The sequence below is a fragment of the Varanus komodoensis genome, unplaced genomic scaffold (assembly GCF_004798865.1).
Source record: "Varanus komodoensis strain SLA01 unplaced genomic scaffold, ASM479886v1 scaffold5, whole genome shotgun sequence".
In the NCBI taxonomy this organism is placed as follows: Eukaryota; Metazoa; Chordata; class Lepidosauria; order Squamata; family Varanidae; genus Varanus; species Varanus komodoensis.
The window spans coordinates 30,583,243-30,590,955 of record NW_025336087.1 but is presented as its reverse complement, the minus strand read 5'-3'; positions in this window follow the sequence as shown (position 1 = coordinate 30,590,955).

Sequence of the window (7,713 nt, the reverse complement as noted above, 5' to 3'; positions counted from 1 at the left end):
TTTTTTTTTTTTTTTTTTTTTTGTCTTGAAAACATTGGCTGAATTGAAGGATATTTGATTTGTTCTTTTATGCACAACCTTGTCATCAGATAAAGAAAACATTTCGTTTCAAGAGTTCACAGAGGTGGCTGGCTTAGATACTTTCTGTTTTATTTATTGGAGCGCTTAGCAACCTGGCTTTCTGCATTTACCAGTGTACCCAATTCACCTTCTAGAAGAAATAGCAAGACTCTTCTATCTTTGTTTAATGATCATAATTAGGGTTCTCTCCACATTATAGGGAGTTTTGATTTATAGTTGACCCATTCAGACACACCTGTTTCATCTTAAAAACTAATGCTATCTGCCATAAAAACCAAGGGACTATTTTAAACAGACTTTTGAAATTTACAGAAATAATCAAAAGGAAGACTTTGAAACAGGGAAAGTAGCATATAAAACAAAACCACATAATTGCTTCTTTTTTTTTTTTTTTTTACAAAGAATGACATTTTTAATCCTGATTGAAAGTAGCATGTGCAAACATGAGAGAAATGTTTGAAAAAAGCTCTAAATCAGAGAAAGCAGGTCAGGTCTTTCATCATTGTAGGACAAGATTTTGGTACTCTGTCTGAAAATGTTTGATGAAGATAAATTATTATAGTGATGGTATGCAAATCTATATGATTTATCCTGAGCCTACAATTCAGGATTCCTTGGCATATGTTGAAATAATTGGTGAAGTAAAGTCATGGTGAAGAATGGCTCAGCACACACATAGATCTGATTATATGATGTTATGCATCCATTCATAAAATGACTCATAGAGAACTCAGTATCTTCTTTCATAATTTGCAAAGAAAAGAATGAGAACCCATAAAAATAACATATTTGCAAATGAATAGCGACAGCAGTTTAATAACTCCTCACAAGCTGTCATGTGGCTATTTCTATCAAACTAAAATCTACATTCTTTTCTATGCTTGCAAATGTTTATATCTTATGGTATGAATATGTAGACAAGTAGGCAAATATGGCCAGCTGAAGTTAATGCAGGAGAGGTGAAGGTTGAATTTTAAAACACATTTATTCAGGAGTAATTCCCATTGAAAAGGCACAGAACTGTGAAGGGATGGCATGGGAGCAGGGAATGACTGGAATCCAATTTACCCAGTTTGGAGATAATTGGAAAGGTTAAAAGTATGATTAGTGAGCAGGAAGCTTCCCAGTTCACACTTTGCTCTTTCTTTGTTCTCTGTCAGCCTTTCATCTGTAGTTCTGACAACTTTAGGATTGCCTTAGACTGCAATCCTACATTTAACTATTCTGGAGTAGTCCTCATTGTACCAACCATGCACATTCCTCTCTCTGGCATGGCTTCAGAGGTTTTCCATAACTGAACATCACTGATGGGATAAAGCAGTGCAGAAGGCAAAGATGCAGGCAGTAGCCAGGTGTGCCAGTAACAGGCAGTGATGAAGGGATGGTAGATTGGAAGTGAAAGAAAGCCATTTGAGGAATGAAGGGAGGTTAGGCCCTCACTTCCAACCTGACTAGACAGGAGCATAGGCCTAAAAGCAATGGGGGTGGAGGTTAATTGGACTGAGATCAGAGTGATATAAAATTTCTGATCCCCGGTGCTTGAACGGCTTGTAACCTTGTTGAGGCCGTGACCTGGAAAGTGGCTTTAACTGGTTCCGATCTTTAGAATAGCTGAAAATCCCCTAAAGTTGTAAACCTTGTCTATCAGTAATAGAAATTCACAATTTTTGCATTGTTGACTGGCATCTGTCTGCTTGTCTGACCACTGGTAAGATAAGTGTGGAATTGGCATGCCCTACCTTCAAAGGTTAACAATGGGCAGAAGGAAAGATCACAGGGTAGATGGGGAGAGATCAAGATGACCAAGGACTGATGGACTTGCTCTTAAAAGTAGAAAAAACCTGTGGATTGTTAAAGGGGGTTGGCTGATCTGTTTTGGAAGCATGGGCTGCTCTACATTGCTATGTGCACATGTCAGTAAAGAGCTTTTCTGGTAGACCTTGGTGTTAGAGTTTTTTGTCTCTCAATGTCAGACAAACAAACCTGGCTGATTGGGGATTAAAATCCCTGCCAACTCCTTTTGGGAAGAGTTTCATGAAGAGCCATGTAAAGATTTCTAGGTTTGGTTGGGCCCAGGTGCAAAGTCTGGGGGCTTGCAGTGCACATCTCCAAAGAAAATATCAACCCTGCACTCTTCTTCAGTTTAGATTAAGTGCTGAACTGGAGAGGAGTAGCTGGATTGTCCACCAGTTCTTTCCCTGAAACCAAATGTACAAGCTCGGAGCAGTGGCCGTGGCAACATTACAACATTCTAATATTTCCTTCCCTCAGAAAGACCCCAATTTCCTCTGGGTAGTGAGAGAGGGCAATGTAGAAAAAACAAACCTGTCTTTTTTCATTATTACAGGTAGTAGCTGTTTGGGATAGATCAATTTCAGTCAGTGACATGGCATGTGGAGAGAAAGTCAAAGCTTTCTTTCCCAATATAGCAGCCGAGACCCAGCCAACAGAACAGACCACACTGTTTGATTTCCAATCAAATATTTCCCGAGTCACATCCCTCATTTGAAGAGTATTTTTGTGAATTAATTATAGTACAAATTTTGACCTGGTATAAAGTGTAATGCTTGGTACCCTGCTTTTTCTCTCTCAACGTTTTGCGTTATCTGAAGGGAAGGGATCACAGCATGAAAGTTGACTAGCTTAGCAATTAAAAAAAAAACTATTAACAAAATAAAACCAACCAACCAACTAAAAAGCCAATAGAAACCTTCTGATTTATTTATGAGTCCATAATATTGTATTTTCTTTTCTTTTTCCTTTTCTAATTATTTTGCACATCTTACCATCTTATCAGCACAGCTTTGTGTTTGTTTGTAGATGAACAGCAGAAGTTTAAAACAGATGTTCAAGTTTTATCAATTGATCCTTTCAGTAAAAATCTCTGAGCATGAGAATGTCCTAGAAAGGAGGCATCAGCGCAGATGTGCCAAAGGGTGCTGCCTCACTGTATGCACAGTCAAGCAATCGTGTTGAAAAAAATATATTGGGAATGGCATGGTTTCCACTCAGGCAATGCATTATTGATAATAATCCCATAGACAGAGGTGATTTCTTTTCTTAATAGGCAACTATCAGGTGGTGATGATAATGATGATGATTCCATCAGCATTTTCCAAGTAGCTCAGGGCATTTTACATGTTTTTCCCTCCCTAATTTACATGCCATCTGGAATGTGTGTCCTCTGCTGCCAGTACTCTTCAGTCTTTTATCAAGCAGAAGTCTAGATATTTTTCTTCCTGAGGAGAAGAACAGGAAGATGGCCTCTACCATGCTATATGCAAAAAGCCAACTAGATGGACAGATGATTCCACCATCAACACAGATAATGGGATAGTCCTCCACTGATTCAGGAGGTGGAGCACCGAAGGGGCTGCCATTTTCCAGCATCTGCCACTCAAGATGACTGCCTACTGGTATGGCTGGCCTTTTGACTTTACATTGTCCAAGAATTAGCCTATCAAGTGCAGACTGAAACTCACACTCACACGGTCTTTGCAGCTGCCAACGGTAACATGTTAAGGATTTTGGAGCTTGGAATAAAAAAGCCACGTGTTTCTTCACTGCTAACAGAAGTACAGTTGTATAACTGGTTGATCGGTTAATTTTAAAAATAGAACATTTTTTAAAATGTTAGGTGGTGTTAGATTGTTAGACAGCTAGGATAAAGAGTATTCTTTGAAAATCTTCTGAGGTAATGTATCCTGTATCTCCACTGGCTCCCGTTTGAAGTCCGGGCCCAATTCAAGGTGTTGGTTATGACCTATAAAGCCCTCAACGGCTTGGGTTCTGGGCATCTAAAGGAACGCTTGCGCCCATATATGCCCTCCTACCCCTTGAGATCAGCAACGGATGCCCTTCTCCGGGAACCCTCTGTGAATGATATTAGGAGGGTAAGTACCTGGAGGAGGGCCTTCTCTGTGGTGGCGCCCTTTTTATTTAAAACTTATTTTAATTGTTAAATTATTGAATTAATTAGGATTTTAAAATTTTTAGCCAAGAATGCACCGGGGGTTTTTAAATGTTTTTTTTAATTGTTATATTATTATTTATGTATGTTTTTATGTATTTTTTGTGAGCCACCCTGAGGCTTTGTTGCGATGGGGGCGGCATAGAAATGTTTTAAATAAATAAATAAATAAATATAAACCAGTTGAAATAAACCAAGTTCTGTGTGTTGAAGGCTAATTTAGAATGAAACTTACTTGGTTGGACATGTTAGAATAGATCATTATGAATATTATCCACAAAGTTTTTAATTTCTGCTAATCATTATATTAGTCATTGTGAACAGATGTATTTTAAGGACATAGCAAAAAAGGGGCTTAAATTTTATTTAGGGAAAGAAACCAGCTAGACTGGCTTCCTTGGGATTATCCAGAGCTCCCTCAGCAGGTGCCATTGGCTTTTCTTTATTAGGAAGCATGCAGATTTCCTTTAATTAAAGACTGGATAAATCTTACAAAGCTGGAACAAGGAGATGTATTATTTTTTTAAGCATTTATTCCCTACTCCTCAGCTGGGAGGGCTGCCGGAGCCTTTTACAGATTGATAAGGACACGATGCCCCTCCCCTCAGGCTTACCATCTAAAAATAAATGACACAAAAAGAAAAGGGGGAGGAGTGTGGGAAGCTTGGCAGAACTAAACCTCAGGCACCAATCCTTAATGTTTTTGGTCTTAGTATCGTGACCTGCTAGGATGGGAACAGTTCAAGGAGAGGAGTAGCCAAAAAGTACTGGGTTCTCAGCTGAGCCAAGCGTTCTCAGTTCTGCCACATCCTCATAGTATGGCTGCTGGATGACAGTGGAGCAGGGGCAAAACTTGATGAAGTTGGCTGCTGGAGGGGTCTGAGGGTGGACCCATGTTCCTTCTCTGCCTTTCCTTGCAGACTAATTGACTGTTTCCAATCTGGGGGTGGGAAAAGAATCAGCATCTCTCAGTAGACACACATGCAGTTGCTCTTGTACACTTACCTATTTGATCAACGAGGAACAATTTAAACTTGCTCCATTTCTTAGCTTATTATGGGAAGCGCAAGTCTACTGAGGAATACTAGTGGATGCTTTTCTTCATCACCTACCAGTAGCGCATTGTCTAACCCCCCATCTTTCTTCGGGTTGCAGCTGCTGCTGACTCTCAGATTAGGAGCAATCGATCAGCTTCTCACTCTCTGTATTTCATGTTACAAATGTCCCTCTTTCATTTGTGTCTGGAGCCTTCTCCACTCCAACTGCCTCTGAATAGCTCTCTGCTTCATCTTTATTTATTTCTCAATTAACAAATTGGTTTACACAGAGGTATTGAAGCACGAATGAATATAATAATAAAAACAGTGCAATACAAATTCAGCAGCAATAGAAGTACACACCCTACCATCTCTGGATCTCTCTTTGCTCCATCTTTGCTTCTCTCTGTGGTTCATCTCCAGCTGCAGCCAAATGAACAGGACTTACAATGCCTTCACGCATGACCTTCACAAGTGATACCCTTTTCTTGCCAAAGTTGAATCAAGTCCTCCATATCCATATCTCAGTGCTCAGTCATCTCTTGGCCACTTATACTGAGATGTTAACTCTCTCTGTATAAAAAGTCATGATATTGTTAATTAATTTAGATATGGTTATTTTAAATCTCCATCTGTTCTATTAAATCTGTATCCCACTGAAAATGCTGCCAAATGTGAAAAATGTGTGTCTGATTGTAATCTCTACCTTATGAAATGACATGCCGGCAAAGCCATGATGAAAATGTAAAAAGAAAATAATAACATAAGACAAGCCCTGCTAGAGGAGATGAAAGGCCTGTCTATGGCAGTGTTCTCCTCTTAAAGTGGGCAACCAGATGTTGTGGGATGTCCACAAAAAGGACAAGGGACAGCGTTCCCGGTGGTTTCTCTGCCAGCAAATACAGAGCTTTCATATTAGGTGGTATAAAAATGTAATAAAGGAAAATGGTCATTCAGAAGCACACTGCCCTGAACCTAGAAGCAGCACAGAGCTATAATGATGATGCGCTTTCTCCCTCTACACACACACACACACACACACAGAGAGAATATGATCAGGTTAAACCCAGGAGTCTCCCTTACTTTCCATTGCTATAATGAGCAGGTACACTGAAAATATATACCTGGTGATATAGTAAAGCTGGTAGTAACTTATTAGTATACCTTTAGTGAAGTTGGTCTAACTATCCCTCCCTGTCATTTGTGGGATGATTTCTCTCACATAGGTTAGTTCCATTCTAACAACTTTTGGGATGCAGGCTTACTTTTAAAAATGAAGTTTTTTATTTTATAAATGGCTTTTTCAAAAACCATTTAATTTTTTAAATCTCTTTTATGGGGGTGTTTTCTTTTTGTTGTAAGCTGTACTGTATGCTGCAAATTCATTGGAAGGATAGGATGCTGCAAATTCATTGGAAGGGACATTTTCTTAAATAAGTAGCTATGGTAACTTCCACACTGGACTCCTGCGCTGTGCTTTACAGAAAACTGTCACTGAAAAACAATTGAAAAATTCAACTGGTCCACAACATCATGAACAGGTTGACTGTTCTCTCTTTGCAGTAAAGAAACTAAATGAAATACTTGGCTGCAAGATGGGCACTGGAGGTGGGGGGAGGGATGCTATAGGTGAGTTAGTTTCCAGGTGTCTCGGGACTATGGCTCGTCCTCCTTGCAGGATCTCCTAAGGAGGAAATGCCCAGTCTCTTGTCCACAAGAATTCTAGCATTCATTCTTCTCTCACATGGGTAGGATACTAACTCCTTCTTCCTGAAATCAAGTCTTCCCAACATGCCCATAGCCTAAAAAGCCTGTTCTGGCCTGGGAGTTTATGGTTATGGTGCTAACATTGATATATACATGCATTACACTTCAGTTGGATGGGCTGCTCCAAGCATATGACTCAGATACTTAAATTTCTTCCTGGGACTCAATTTCAATTTCAAGCACTCAGAATGTTTTTCATGGGAGACAAATATGGAGAACTATGTGGTATTTTTAAAACTAGCTCACATCCTGAGCATCCAGCAATGACGAGTGAGTTGTGTTTTGAGACTGGGTGCTTCAGAAGCACATAACAATTTGTGGAACACACATTTATCACCTATATCACCCCTCCCCCCAAAAGCAGTGCCCATCTTTCAGCCAAATATTTTCTTTAGTTTCTTTATTGCAAAGTGAGAAAGGAAAACATTTCCCTGCATTTTAGCAACAATAAGGGAGACAAATATGAAGATTTATCAGCAATGAATAAACAGGATGGTGCATTTTTCCAAGGTGCTGCAATCTTTCCTGAAATGGTGTCTTTTTTCCAGCATCTGCTACTGAGAAAGCTTTCCTGCCAGTGGCAAAAAACCCAACAAATGATCCCATATTTTTCAGAATTAGCTATTCTTCTTATCCATGTGAAGTAGCCGATGTATTTCATGACCTTTTAGTGGACTTCTCACCAGTGTATGGTGGATAATTGGCAGAGATGGAGATTTCTGAGTATTCATTCTTCATGCTGTGACATGGCTTTGGTCTTGGTATCTTAAATGATTATTCTGGTGATGTGGTAGTTTAAGAAGAGCCATACTGGATCAGAACATAAGAGCTTTGCTGGATCAGACCAAAGGACCATCT